Consider the following 16,613-nt stretch of genomic DNA (forward strand, 5'->3'; position numbering starts at 1 on the left):
ATACAGGAAGTGTAAAAAATGGCAGTTGCATTTGCACGACTTGGCCACAAAAAAGAAAACATCAAAAGTATAAGAATTACATCATATACGATATAAGGTATCAAAGGAATAAATGAAGAAAATGATACGGGGAACACATTTCCAGCAAATTTCTCATTAGCACTTCTTATCACATAAATATACTTCCGAACACAAGTTTACATATAACAAACTGTATACATAAAGGTATTAATTATGCATGCCTCAAATGATTATAATATTTTCGAAAAAAGTACAAAGTTAATCGTCAGTCTGGCTGGATGTACCTGATGACGTTTCACAAGAGGCGGGGCTAGATTTCAGATCTCCCACGAACGCTTAAGTTTTTATAATTTTTGCGTGCGTAGATAATATCTTCTGTGCGCGATTATGGGTTTGAAAATAATTGTAATGTCATATACCAATTGAAAGGGCATTCTTTGTACTTTTACATGGTATATGGCAAAACGTAATAAGATGAAAAATTGTGAGAAAAATGTGGTAAATATTTACATAAAATTTAAACATTTTCGTCCGTCTTCGACCTAGAATTCCTCGAAAATTTCTGAGAACACCTATCAATTTTATTTATGCACTATATAGTAAATTTTATCAGCTTTCTAATCCATTTTTCAGTTTTTCTATCAAACCTTAGTCAGATACGCTACGAAACGTGAATGTATGTAGGTTGACGGATGAAGTAATTGCACATTTTTGTGCGTAGATAATTTTTTCTGAGCTACCTTGTGGGTTTGAAAGTATCTTAATTGTAATGTGCTATATATCATTTGAAAGAGCATTCTTTGTACTTTAACGTAGTATACGGCAACATGCAATAAAAGGAAAATTTATATAAAAAAAACGCCATCGCAAAGTTACATGAAAATGTTATCGTAAATATAGTTTTATAAAGATATGGTCCTTTTGTAACTGAAGACGTTCCACAAGGGGGCGGGAAAAGGTTTTAGTACCGCCTCGTGAGCAGACCCTGTATATTTTGACGGGCAAATTCTGGCGGGCTTGCCAGTGAATGTTGTTTACACGGGTGAGGTGATGGAGAGGTGGGCGTGCCCGACGATGCCAGTAGTGTATTCAGTGCGGTACGATAAACATGGTGCCTACTACAAAGATGATAGTGTAGCCTGATAATTGCTTTGTGTGTGATAAAGAAGAAAAAGAAGAGAATATGGTGCAAAGAATGGCACAGTAAAAGAAATGTATATGGTTAACGTACGTCTGCCAGGGTCGAAGCTCAAGCCATCGGGCACCACTCTGGTGATTGTGCTACAAGACCCCATCGACCACAAACCAACCTGGAGAGCACATAGCCTTCTCTCTAGATGAGTTTGAAGGAGTCTCACTACTCAACTCAGGGCAACCTACACACATAAGAGGAGGCAGATTAGATTTGACATTTGCCACAACAACAATCAGACACCTAACAAGGTGGCAAGTACACACGACATTAGTGAGCGACCACTTTGCCACAGTAACAGAGCTGGAGATGCAGCAACTACCGCCAATACCGCCACCCCCTCCGACATGGAACCAAGACCTAGCAGATTGGGTTGTGTTTCGTCTAGCCCTCGAAGAGTGGGCAGCACAATACACACCTCCAGAAGACATAGATCAGCTAGAAAAAGATCTAGTTGAGGCTATACACAATGCTGCAAACAGGGCAATGCCCATGAGAGTAGGAAGAAGAGACCACACCTACAAAGACTCCTGGTACTACTGCCCAGAAGTAAGAAGACTGAAAACCCTACTGAACAGGGTAACAAAAATGTATAGGAAAAGAAGGACAACAGAAAACAGGGAACTACTACAAGCAGTCAAAAATGATGTTCAACAGCAGCTGCAAGAGATAAGAATTGAAAAGTGGATGGAATGGTGTACAAAACTATCACAGTACACATCTCTCTCGGAGCTATGGAAGTGGCTGAACAGAGTAGCCGGAAAGAAGAGAACACCCGTAGCAACTCACCCTCACCCACTAGAAGAAGCGGAAAGACTGGCAACATCCTTCGCCAATAGGACTAGCTCAGGTAACCTCTCCCCTGAAACAAGAAGAATTCAGGATCAACTAGCACCGATTCGATGGGAGGAGATCGATGCGGCCTGCCACAGACCAGACGATACTGACATCCCTTACACAGTAGAGGAACTGAAAGCAGTTTTTAAAGTTGGCAGAGACACAGCACCAGGAGCAGACAGGATAACATACACCTTGATCAGCAAAATGGGTCCTGCAGGAGAAACAGCCTTTCTGAGAATCCTGAACAAAACACACATCGAGCACACAAGACCACAAACCTGGCGGCAGCAAGACACGCAGCCAATCCCCAAACCTAAAGATCCAGAGAACCCAAGACCAATCGCATTGGTGTCATGCATTGAGAAAACTGGAGAAAAAATGGTACTAAATAGAATTAAGTACAAGATTAGTCCACTGCACAAGCAGCTATATGCATATCAGGAAGGAGTCGGAACTACAGAGTGCATAACAGATGTTCTCAGCTATATAAATCAGAAGAAGGCCACAGTAGTCTTCATAGATTTTGAAAAGGCTTTTGAACTAGCCAGTCCAGCAGCAATACTACAATCAGTAGTAAGGAAGGGAGTCCAAGGACACTTACTAGCCTGGACAAAAAACTACGTGCTGAGAAGGCAGGCCAGAGTAAAATTCCAAGGAGTGATGTCTACATTCCACGACTTGGAAAATGGCACCCCTCAGGGAGGAATTCTGAGTCCATTTTTATTCAATATACTAATGGAGAATATAGCCTCCCTGCAGCTTCCAGAAGGCGTAGAAATCTTCATCTATGCCGATGATGTGTGTGTAGTAGCAAGAGGAGCTGTTAGAGTACCCAGAATGCAAAGGGCACTCAATGACATCAACAATAAATCAAATGAGCTAGGCCTAAAAATAAACATAAATAAAACAAAGGCCATGACAATAAAAGCCCACAGACCGCTGCAACCACTAACAATAGGAGCTGAAGCCCATAGAATGGGTAGACAGCTACATGTACCTAGGAGTTGTCATAGATCAGCAGCTAACTTTCAAGGAAGAAATCAAGTACTTGAGAGAAAGAGCAAATGCAAGACTTGCTGCCATGAGATACATGTCATCCCTGAAGGAAGGAGCAAATGAACACATACAAAGGAAGTACTACCTAGCCTGCACCAGAACATTGGTGGACTATGCTGCCCCCACTCTGATAAGGCTGACAGAGGCTCAGAAAGAATCACTGGAGGTCATTCAAAACAATGCAATGAGACTCATGCTAGGAGCACCTACATGGACAAGACTGTGCAACCTCAGGCTTGAAACTAACCTGCCAAAGCTAGAGGATAGGATTGCACAGCGAAATGTAAGCACAATGGCCAAGATGTTCCTCTCAGAAAGATACTCCATCTCTAAGAAAAGAGCAAGAGAGGAACTTGCCAAACACCCACAGATTCAAACTTCGAGTTCCTATGGTAAGGACCAAAGTGACAACATCAAAAGTCTAGGCATGGCAGAAACACTGCTGCAACTAGGTCCAGACACAACACAGGGCACACAACAACTACCACCCTGGAAGAAGGACACTACAATATACAAATACACAAGCCTGCCAAGAGCAAAAGAGGACTGCACAGGAGAAGAGCTAAGAGCGGCAGCCTATGAAGCAATCAGAAACACTGAGACCATAGGGGCACAAACATACTACACTGATGGCACTGTAGATCCTGAGAATCAAACTACGGGAGCTGCAGTATATTCAAGAATCTTCACAGCCTGCTGGAGGACCTCCAACCACGCCTCCACTATGCAGACAGAGTTAACAGCAATAAGACAGGCACTGCTGTACTCACTGGAGAATGAAGTAAGGCCTGTAATCATCCACACAGACTCAAAGTCCTCAATGCAAGCCCTGCAACAACAGAAAATTAAAGAAAATAAGGCACTGCTGCCTGGAATTAAAACACTGCTACACCAGCACAGCGAAAGAGGAAGACCTGTCACCTTAAACTGGATACCCAGACACATAGGAATTCCAGGCAATGAGAGGGCTGATGAGCTAGCCAAAAGTACAAAACACATTGACAGAGTGCAAGTACATATACAACCTGCACTGCAACAAGTCAAAAATGCAATGAAACCACTCTGCAAAGAAAAATTGATAAATGACCATCGTGAGTGGTAGAAAAGAACTCACCGTCTGCCAGATGGTATAAGAAATCGACTGGTCTAGTGCCTCCTCCCATAGACAGGCACACACCAAGAAAACTTGCTGTGATCATCCACAGACTCAGGCTAGGATATAAAGCCTGCTGGGAAATTGTGGAAAACAGTGTCAGACCATGTGAACACTGTCAAGAAGAAACACAGCAACCACTCCTTCACTACCTGCTGGAATGCAGAGAAACAGCACAGCTAAGAGGTGCAGCACAAAATGCAATACCTGCACAAGATGCTGAGCATGCAGCTGCCACAGTCACAAAGACAATCATTGAAAACTTAGAAGAGCATGCCCAGGTGCTCTACAACCTACCTCCACCAAGGTAATCAAACTAATAAAATCAATCACCCTCATCACATCCCCTCACTGTAAGGCTCTATCCACATCATCCACTATCATTCTTTTAAAAAACTTTACCTACAACTAAAATCCTCCCGCAGGGACCCAAGGAGTAAAGGGTTGGACAACCCCACCTGCACCGCTTCTCCGATTTTCGAAAGCCTTACACTCATTCAAACTTCTTCTATAATATGACATGATGGCCCTCTCTTACTGACACCATCATCCTTCCCCTGTCCACTCCTGTCTCTACAACTAAAGATATTTCCAATTTCAAAAAACTAACCATGTACCTAAAGAATCTTTTCAGATCACCTACGGGCCGAACAAGGGAAAGGCCCGTGCCAACAAGAAGTGTTGGCTTAATACAACAACAACAACAACAACATACAAGACCCATTGGGCAATTTGACGGTTTGCTCGTCAAGTGTGCCCGTTAGAGGGGAAGGCCGCCGATCAGGCCCGATCGTGTGGACAGGCCTTTATATAGCATACGTATTTGATTTTTCAAAGAGTCATAAAGTAAAAAGTTTGGGAAGAAGATTCAAAGATGTACAGAAAATTTTTAAACAGCCTAAGTGAGATAAGAGACCGAATTCGATCAATTAGAAAAACCACATTCAGGAATATTTTTAGATTTAAACATTCAAAATTAATTAGCTATACTACATGAGAAAAATCAGTGTGACAGGTTCTATTCAGTACTACATAAATTAAGCGTATAATGTACGCCTTGCTCTTGCCTTGCTCTTAAAAAATCTAATGTTGAAACTAAATTTCAAAAGTTATTTTAACAAAGGTAAGGTCGGTTACTAGTTTCGATATTTCAAAAGTAAATTTAGTACAAATTGTCCCTGAATCTTAACGTAAGGCTAGTTTTTTTTTTTTTTTTTTTTTTTTCTCCAAAGCTGATATCCAATCATCAGTTTCATAATACTAACGCGGCAAATTGCAAATTATCGGGAGAGCAAAAAATTGAGTACGAATCAACATTAGTAGTTTTCTTATTGATATCCGTTTTCTTTGACGTTAAATAAACGCGTTTTCTCGAACAGAACGTGAGAGTAGTGTTGTTATTTTCTAAATGAAAATTAATGTAATCATTCGAAAGCCATGTGTACTACGTACGATTTCCGTAGTTTTTCTAGTGTCACGTGTCGAAACTATAAAATTGCATTATCTGGCACTAGTTGCCATTTTAAACTCGTGTAATTTTGGCAATGTTAGTTAAAGGGCATTCTAAATTAGATCAATGAGGCGCAAATTGTAAGGCGAAGACTTACCTTAAGTACCAATTGGCAGTCATTATGAGTTTTATATAGCTCTAAACCGTATCGATACTACCTGAATACCAGTCATGGGGGCTTACTTGAGCATCCAAGTAAGTTTAATTTTTCTTTAGTTTCACCTTTGAAAGGAAGAGGGCGTTCTCCCGCAAGTAAAGAAAATGGGCATAAGTCTAGTTCAGGGCAAGGAAAGATAATCACCTCGATGAGTCACCAGTTCAGTTCAAATTACTCTAGTATAAACACAGCTGAAAGGTTTTGGATCATGACCTGCTTTTAGCTGTGTCCTGCTGAGAGAGCACACCCAAAACCCCTCCTTGGCCACTGTACTGCTTGCATTAAAGTAAAATAGGTAATACCTATTTCAAGACTTGGAGAAACCTACCTCAACTTTTGAATTGTAATTTTAAAAATTGAATTAAAAGAAAGTCCGGCTGTTTAATGTTTTCTTTTCTCACTAATATTTACTTCTACAGGTTTTCCTAAAAATGCGGGGGCTATACTACAGAACAACAATATATTTAATAGTAACACTAGCACAGGTAAAAAAAAAAAAAAAAAATGCACAGAGCAATTACCAGAAAATTCAATCACTCGATCCACTTATTTGAGTACTTATGAGAGAGTACTTATGAGAAATCCTAATGAACTTTGTCAAATACTGGTAATTAACATAATTGGCAGTTAAGACCACTATTATGTACTTTCAAATCTTAATCTAAAATAAATTAAAATTTAACCACAATCTAAATTCACTGAGTTATTTTATTAAGCCCCACTTTAAAATATATTTTGATACACTTTAATCTTTTGAACCAAAATTCGCTTTTTAAAAAATTTAAATTTAAAAATTTCAAAACTATTTTATACAAAATTAAAACACTGAAAACTATATTACAAACTGAAGAATTTACTTTACTGAAAAATTACTTGAAAATCTTAAGATTAGGTTACTTGGATCTTTTGAAAAAATTCACTTTAGTCTTAAAAATTAACTTTTAAATCACTTTACTGAAAAAAAGTTAAACAATACCACTGGGAAATTTCAAACTTTAGAAAAGAAAAACCACTACTAAAAAAATTGAAGAAAATTTTAAAAAAATTCTAAAATCATTTGACTAAAAATCAATCAAAACACTGAAAACTATTTCACACTAAACAATCACTTTAAATACTGAAAAATTACTTGAAACACTCAAAATTGCTGTAACAATTTCAAAATAAATCAACGCTTTTAAAAATAAAATTATCTAAATCAAAACTTTTAAAATAAAAAATTACTTAAAAAAATTAATTACTTGGAACAATAACTTTGACATTTAAAAGGAAAATTACCTAAATTCAAAAGACCTCACATCAATAATTTTTTCTCAACATATAAATCTTAGATAAATCGTGGAGATAAATATCTCGCATCTTTACCAATTAACACCCAATTTACAAGCCACATAATCACTTTTTTTACTGGAACACCAGATGTACCATTTCCATAATACACTGTTGTAGGGTGTGTTTCAAAATAGGGGTTCTAATTGACAGCAACATATAAGTTTTTATTTATTGGCTTTCCATATAAAACTTGTCAGACGGTGTATTATTACTTTTGAACTGAAAAGGAGGATAATTCGAATCAGTACCTTGATGAAAGCATCGCAAAATGAATAATATAACTCCAGAAAGTTAGAATATGACATGATAGTCACAATGAACAACTAAATTATGCAAGAATTCAAGTAGTCCCGTGAAAATAAACAAAACGTCCTTAACCGGTACCTCCAGAACACACACTAACTCAATAAACAATCACTTGAGAGAACCCTCGTACACTGGCATCCAAAATATGAAGAGATTCTAGGGACTTCCAACTTTAAAATGTGCAAAACACCAAAGTAAACTTCATTCTACGCTTCCAAACGTTGAACCCTTCTTCAGACTTTTATAAGGTGGTAGAAGTCAACATGCAGTGTGCACGAGGTGAACTGAGCGCGTAAGAGGTGGCAACGTTCGTTACAGCAACCCCATTACGCAGAAATATCGAAGAATACAAACCCGATACAAAATATCTATATTACAAATTATTTAACAGATAAACACAAATATATTACCCATTTTATAATAGTAGGCAAATGAAATCTTTACTTCTGTTGATACATAATTTTAAAGGTATGGAGTGATAATTTTCCTACAACTGTCTTGTTACAGATGGTTATCTTGGGTGGGGTGGTGCAGTGGAGTCAATATTAGTGGAGCCTCTTGCTTCCAAAGAGACAAAGGACTTTCTTGCAAACATATAGAATGGAGCCACCTTACTACTGAACGACACAAACCACAGTAACAGATTTAAAAAAAAAAAAAATTTTTTTTAAAAAAAAAAAAAAATTTAAAAAAATTAAAAAAAAAGCCGAACACACTTTAAACATTAAGTACAGAGTATTCAAAAAAAAACAAAAAAAAAACACCGACCATACTTTAAACATTATTAGAACTTTAAACTAAGTCTTCAGTATAAACTTGCATACTTCACTACTGTTGTGTTCCCTTACTCTTAATGCCCTCTTCTTAAATGTTAACTATGGGTATATCATGACAATACATGGAGAAGAATACGGAGGGGGAACACATACTTGGAATTCTTGATTATGAAAGTTAATTGTCACCTCAATGCCGTCAAGTATATCTGAAAGACATGATCGAGCAAGGAAGGTTAACACATTCCAACCCCTAGACTATTTTTGAAGAAACCAAGCAACATTGTGAGTTGAGCTTGTATTGTGCTCAAAACCCACCACAATGCTAGCTAGCATCATCCACCCAAACTAACGAAAGACCTCAAAAGCAAAGCACTAGCACTAGCTCCAAGATTCCTAGCGACAGCGCTAGGAGTTACACGATCCACCATCTTCACTTCCGCAATTTTCACATGCTATGAATAGTAAACAAAGGCTTGACTGAAACCAGTCTTAAGGCCTGTCCACACTATCGGGCCTGATCGGCGGACTTCCCTTCTAACGGGCAAACCGCCAGATGGGTCCTGTAGCAAAATCACCATGGTGGTGCCCGATGGCTTGAACTTCGACCCTGGCAGACGTACGTTAACCATATACATTTCTTTTACAGAGCCATTCTTTGCGCCATCACACAAAGCAATTATCGTGCTACACTATCTTCTTCTTTGTGGTAGGCACCATGTTTATCGTACCGCACTGAACACACTACTGGCATCGTCGAGTACGCCCACCTCTCCATCGCCTCACCCGTGTGGACAACATTCACGGGTACTAGTCGAAATAATCAGCAAAATTGAGATAAAAGATTATCTTGAAAGGTAAAGGTTACAATGAGATTTTTACTTAGTAGACTCATAATAGACCCCTATGAAATGAGACTATTTTTCAGAAAGATGCAGCTGAAAGATTACTTAAAGTCTGTCCCCTCTCAAGTCTAACAATGCTGGAAGTTGAAGACCTGCCACCTCCGTTGCAACTTTGGTTACAAATTTTCATTTGCTGAGTGGCAAGTGGAAAATAATTGGAATTCTTTGTCTCCAGTTATGGAAGATTTCTTTTCAAGGAAGAAACAGCTTCAGGCAAAGGACACTTTGAGTGAAGGTCTTCCCTATCACATCATATTATTCTTTAATTTTAACCATATACTACAAATATATTCTTCACAAATCGAAGGAGAATGTGACCTTACTTGGAACAAACTAAATACACCATATACCAATGTGACCTTAATCATTAGACAACCACCACCATAATTATTTGGAAATCAGAATTCAGCTATAGACACACCAAGTTGGGCTAAAAAGGCATTCGGTCAAGTTTGTATGTTAATCAATGAGAGAGAGAGAGAGAGAGAGAGAGAGAGAGAATATATCAGGCCCGCCAACAAATGGGAAAAGTGAAAAAGTTTAACATATTCCATTTCTTATATAAATTACAACACTTTTGGCGAAGCAATAATTCTGAAAAAATCCAGTGTTCTTCCAAACAGAGATCAAGCTTGTATAATATCATCTAAGGTATTCTATTGAATAGTCTGGTTAAATATGACTCCTGGATTGAAGACTTCAAGTCATATTCTAAACGAGTTCTGAAACGTAACTAGTTTTTACCACGTCAACATGACGACAAATTAGGAGGTGAATGAAATGGAAAAAGCACACATTTAAATAAGGTTAAGAAATCACGCAATATGCTTCCAAAACATTGCCACCAGGGGCATATGCTTAAAAGCAATAGTAATAAATTACTGTAAAATAAGGATTGATAGGCAGTCATATATCCAATATACAATCTTCATTTGCCTTCTACTACATCACTGGGATTTACCCAGAGGATTTCTTCATACACGAGAGGTCAAAACCCCAACTTGCCTGAAGGGAGTTAAATAGAATATAAAATTTAGGCTCGAGGACAACTACTGTGGCCGAATAGGTCATCCAGTGCTGAAAGGAAAATTGGTTACATGCTTATCAGAGTATAAAATAAAATCAAAACCTCTCCAACATACACTGGTGGGTTAAATACTTGTACCTTACTCACTGGTATAAATAATTTCCATTCCGTTACTTGAACCGAATGAAAATTTTTTTTAATCTAGAGATCACAGAAGACGCTGCCATTTTCCTCCTGATTCTGAACTTAAACGACATGGTAGTTATGTCAAGGGTAGCAGAAATCCTCATATGGAAATCAACTCTAGTAAAAAAAAAAATCCTCTATCTCCTGAAGTTCATTCGTAAAAGAATCTTATGCCAATGTACCACCTCCAAGATCAGACCATTATTACAAAAGCTATGATGGCCAACTCCCTATCAGGAAATGTGACTGAAGGGTAAACCTATTCAAGAGGGATCTCCCTCACCTAAGAAACACCTGAAAAATCTTCTTTGTACACTCTTACATGTGTATCAAAGGAATTACACTCTTATAAATCAGTGATTTGTATCTACATAAGTTTCTTCAACATTTGTGCACTTCCGATACACGAAGGAATTAGGCTCTTGTTAATCAATGATTTGTCTCTTCATAAAGTTTCTTCAACATTTGTGCATTTTAAATACATTAGAACAATTCAAGAACCTAAGACAATATATGCATGTCTTTTCTGTGGAGACTTCAAGAAAACAATATTCCTTGACAACTTAAGTCTTCTTGTTGAATGAATTCTGCTCTTTACCTTTACTTTGCGGCAGCATCTAACCTGAAAAAAGAAAAGACCAAAAATATTTTTGATAAACCCATACTTGAAACATGAGGCCTTTTACATAGGGTTAAAAATGAAAACTTTAATCTCCTACATTTATATCTTATCAATGCAATCATTTATGACCTACAAAACTTTAAACACAAAAAGAATATACTTACAAAGACATTTTGTTACTTATCAAAAGCTTGGTCATTTCCTAGGGCCAAATCCATTCTGCAATTTGGATTATTCCATTACAACTTCTGTTCTGTTAACTATCATATGGCAGCATCAGTTCTGAAATACATTCAGCAGCAACGCCAGTCTATGCCCTTAACTGCTGTCCCCTGTGAATGAAAAACCAAAAATGTAGTACACTGCACAAAAAGGTTACCTTGGCGACAAAACCTCACTAAAAATGGGAATTACAAATAATCACCACTAAAAATTATTCTTCAAATGATTTATGATTTCTAAGTGGAATCTGCATCTTTCCAGTTTTTTCCCTTAGAAAATCTTCAGCAGTATTAATTTTTTTTTTCACTATTAACAATGTATAATTGATTCTTCCTAGTTTTACAGTGTTTGATAAACACGAGAAAGAAAGGGTGTTTCTGCATTTGTGAACAAGACTTAGCCTATCTGTTTAAGGTATAAGTGAGGTGGGTGTGTAAAATGCCTCTAAAAAAATACTGCTGCCTTACGTTAGTAGTACACCTTTGTACAGAAAATTCTAAACCTTCCACTTTTACTTTGTTTCTCTGAGAACTCTGTCACAAATGGGATGTAGGGCTGAGCTTATCATCATTCACCTGATTTAATAAATCGTAAGTTTCATATGAGATACTCAAGGCTCCAAATATAAATGCATACAGGATTTTCAGTCATAGAAATGTTAAAACGCACACAGGGAATATCAGTGGATGCCATATGGTTGCAAAAAGGCCTTTGGAGAGGCAGAAAGTTCCGTTAACTTGCAGGCACATTCAGATATTAACAAGGCAGTATAAAAAAAAAAATTATATCCCAATTGTTAACAGAGCAGAAATTAAATGATAAGCATATAAGGCCCATGTTATGCTACTACAAAATGCAGGTACACACTACTACTTACAACAAAATTGGAGAGATTTTGAATATGTATAGGTCTCCATACAAATTGCTAACGTTCATGGCCGCAAGGCATTATTACAATCGTCATATAAATGTGGAAGCTGCAGAGGAACTTGAAACTCACAAACTTGCAAACAAAGAGATTTTTTAAAAAGACCATGATGGTTTGGAGTTAAAATGGCAAAACCAGATAAGCAATTCATATAAAATCTTTTATTTTCAATCACCTAGCCTAGGCTAATTGGCTGAAATATTCTTATATCTTGAATTGCATGTTACCATCTGCAGGAATAAATAAAATATGGGAAATAACCAGATTTAGCAGTAGTATTGTTACTGCAATGCCACAGCTCATTACTGGAGCTTTAACACCATGTTCTTAAGTTTGTGGGAAGTTATTGTTAAGTGTAGGTTAGGTTGTTAATGTTGGGAATGCATGAGGGTAGGATTTATTTTTGTGATAAAACTGTCAAACTTTGCTTGTTCCTTTTTCATCTGTCCTCGTGCAAGAGCTGGGAGCTGTCCCTTCAGGTGGGCCTATATGCCAACAAGATCTGGCGAGGCCAGTAATTATAGTCGTAGAATAATTTACGACACGGATCATGGATTTCACTAAATCTTAAGAGACTATACAAAAAATACTGTCTGAAGTGAAGATCATAAAAAATTAAGGCAAATTTAAAAAAGAACTAAAGACTTTCCTGTCTGCAGGAGCTACAATATTGATGGGAAAACACTAAAAGACAATTATAAAATATATAAGAAAGTACCAGAGAAGGGAATCATCCCTGTGGAGGGCTATACCTACATATGCTAAAACCGGTAAATGTCCAGGAGAAGGCCGCACCCGTTTTTCAAGTATTAACGACGAAAAACGGCAAAAAACGACCAGATTGGTGTTGCACATCGCATAGAAACATGAGGAAATGAAGAAAAACCAAGGTAAGACTTACTCTTACACACAAAATGTAAGCATAAACCTACTACTACAATTATGGGGGACCCCAGTGGGAAGCGGGGTTTTTGGGTGGGTGGGGGGGGGGGGAGGAGGAGAAAAGTGATTTTCGGAGCACTACCGAACCTAATACAACCACCTAACTTAACCTAGGGCCCTGTACCCCTACCTAGGCCTAGCGGGGGAGGGGCGGACCCCCCCTTAAGGCCACAGTGATTTTCGGGGCGCTACCGAACCTAATACAACCACCTAACCTAACCTAGGACCTTGTACTCCTACCTAGGCCTAGCGGGGAGCGGACCCCCCCTTAAGGCCACTACCTAACACATCCATCAAACCAAATCCAAAGTGATGGTACTGCTGTATACATCGTTATACTACCACCATTATAATATACTCTATAAATTATTGAAGCTTACCTTAAACTGTTGGTTGATAAAGATGTGCTGCTGCTTTGAGGAAAACGTGAAGCCGTTGCGAAGGTTCCCTGACATGCAACTTAAAGTAGGAAGTGGCCAGGTACCCGACGAGTGTTTTGCTTTCTCCTACCAAATTTAGGCACTAAATTCTTCACGTCCCGCCACTTCCTCTCTACAGTATTGGTATGAGCCTGTGTCTGGGGATCAACAAAGTGAAGGCTGTGGTCAACAGTCAAATGCTTAAAACCTTCCTCTGCCAGACAGTCATATGCGCGCCAACAGGCAGAAATTATGGTTGTGCCTGGCTCGATCCTCTCCTTAATCACCGAGAGCAGGGTGTCACGATCCCAGATTTCCACGGGAACCAGGAAAAACTCTCATTATTCGCGGCAAATACCACCAAATACCCACTGGCCGTCTATTACTCGGCCAACATTATATTTCCGCTTGCCGAATTTGGACTCGTCAATTTCCACTATACAATTGTTGCCGCCAATTTTCTTGCTGCGCCGAAATACCCAATTAATTACTACTTCCCTGCAAAATGACGACCAATCGCATACAGTACCTTTATTTAATTTTAATTCAGAAATGGCTACTTCGTAGCAAAACCAATTTTGAACCCACAAAACTATAAATTTCAAATTTGTTTCAATGTCCACTTTCACTTTTGAAAACCAGGTACCCACAAACAAAGACACTTTATATGAACAACGCTTGCGTCTACGTCCTTTCGTAATGTAAGATTTATCACACCTAAAACTATGTTTCTTATAATCTACCCTACACACTTCATGACAATATGGACAAAAATTTTATTTTGTAAAATTAAATTGTCTCTCTGGCACAAATCCACTAGTTTTTCAATATTCCCCGAATACGCTAAAACAAATTCACCGTAACTAAGGAAACAGTCAGGACAAGAAACTGGAATTTCAACTTCTTGTGCAATAACAGCTGAAGTGCTTGCTACGGCCTCCATGTCTAAGAACGAACTGGGCAAGAAAATTTATTGTCGTGCTGAGAAAATTTTCAAACACCTGCGCCATTGGCCAAAGTTGATGAGGTGTCAGCAAATGAAACTCTGATTGGCCAAACGTGTAAGACGTCATAGTGAACTAGTTTGTCTGCGGATTATAGTAGTTACAGGGCTCATTAGAGCTAAAAAAAAGACACAGTCAACAATAACAACAGACTTAGAAAAATTCTGGGAGGACGACAAGAGTAGCGTGAGTTTAATCGTCGATATTTCGACTGTTATTGAATTTAACTAAATTATCTCACTCGTATACCACTATTTACATACATTCCTACACATTCTAGTAAAAATAAATTGAAAATCACTTATATCTTCATGCGGCCCTCTCCTAGACATTAACCCTAAAACCAAAGTGAAAGTGTAGTAGTTACCAAAATATTTATACTGTGTTTTTGTTTTAAAGCTCACTATACACTGACTAAAGGGAATGGTCAAGTGTCAGGGATAAAACCATTTTTGTCTGGCCACACATATAGCCTATAGTGGCATTGGCCTGAAGTCTGGAGTTGTTTTCTGCATGACTTTGGTATTCTCAATGATCAACCTCATTATGTTACTAACAAGCCTAAACAACAGCAGCAACTATAGGACTAACAATCTATAAACCATACCCTATAATTTCCCTATTTCAGTCACGAAATTCGATTCACTACTTGTTCAACACGTGCGCCAGTACCAATTTAGAAGCACAACAGGACACTATAGGTTAGGCCTATACCCTAACAAAAGCAAGTTCACTTTTTAAGCAAAATAAAACAAGATATGGGCATATTTTACGGTAATTTAATCAGCTACAGTGTCTCCAGCGCTTCACAAATCTGAATAAATCATTCATACTCACCAGAATTCGCTTCAAGTCGAGTTTTTAAGCAATTTATTCACACCAGACCAGGTACAGCTCCCAAGGAGTAGAGTAGACTGGATCGCCACTCCATCTTGCGGCCTTGCCCCTTCTGAGTCTTCTGACAGTATTGCCAAATGTAACGCACTGAAATTCGCCAAAGCCGCCCTGACATTTCGCTATTTTCGCTAAATGTTGAATCTTTTTGTTTAAGTTGAAATGTTTCTCACACACATACAAAATGAGATTTGCTCCTCACACTGACCTATTTTGTGAAGGTGTGCTCTAAGGAACCTTCGGTGGTATAAACTCCTCTGGAAAAACGAGGTTATTATCCCATTTTCCGTCGTATTTTTAGGAATTCACAAAATGGCGTTGTTTTCCCTTTGTTTTACTCAGTCAGTTTTTAATAGTGCGAACAACATTAACTAATTTAAAGATTAAACCTCGGCAGTTGAAATAAGCCGTGAAAATACTATAGGTGGTTCTTGAAATGGATTATCTTCCGTATCTTGGACGTTTCCTATTCAAACATTACATTTTCACTGATATATTAATCCACAAGCTTGCTTGATAAATCATTATTTAATAACTTACCAGAAAATTTCAGGAATTTCAGATTTTCGAACGAAATCCACTAAAAATTTGGTCAAATCATTCAAAATCAGCCACATTTTCCGTTGTCTTCGATTCGTTTGAAATCCGCCTACAAGTCTTTGAATTCGGGTTTCCTGCTAATGTTAACCCACTGCTTCTGGCTTGTAATTTCAATCTCTTCTTCTTCTTCTTCTCCTTCTTCTGGGTAAGAAAAAAATAGAAAACTCATTAAATATTACTTTCATTTATTCACTTTAAGTAAAATACCTATTCTAACAAGATTCAGTCATCACTTTTGTAGATAATCAATTCCTGTCCAATTATTGTTAGATTATTTTGTCTTTTACTTGTTAAAGCTTCATTTTCCGTTCATCTTCCGCCCTTACATTTAGTTCTTTCAAATAGTCGCTATTGTGTATACCTAAAGACGTTTCAGTCTGCATTTATTAGGGATTATTGATGGACTGAAATGTTCCACCTGGTGGGTTTATTTTTAAAGAAGGCAGCTACGTATATATTAGTTATTGTGTACCAGATTTCCATTGCACTAGATTTTTTTTTATTCTCTTTCCATTGAATTCATT

The 16,613-nt window shown here is 37.9% G+C and overlaps 1 long non-coding RNA gene across 1 annotated transcript; it reads right to left on the minus strand.

Annotated features, from left to right (window-relative positions):
* Positions 1 to 8,336: 8,336 nt before the first annotated feature.
* Positions 8,337 to 15,554, minus strand: LOC135226500 (uncharacterized). The gene is made up of 3 exons (XR_010317237.1): positions 15,433 to 15,554; positions 11,245 to 11,412; positions 8,337 to 11,080 (listed from the first exon to the last, which is right to left on the minus strand). It is a non-coding gene; the product is annotated as an uncharacterized LOC135226500 (long non-coding RNA).
* Between the last annotated feature and the right edge of the window lie 1,059 nt (positions 15,555 to 16,613).

This window comes from Macrobrachium nipponense, chromosome 14 (genome assembly GCF_015104395.2).
Source record: "Macrobrachium nipponense isolate FS-2020 chromosome 14, ASM1510439v2, whole genome shotgun sequence".
In the NCBI taxonomy this organism is placed as follows: domain Eukaryota; kingdom Metazoa; phylum Arthropoda; class Malacostraca; order Decapoda; family Palaemonidae; genus Macrobrachium; species Macrobrachium nipponense.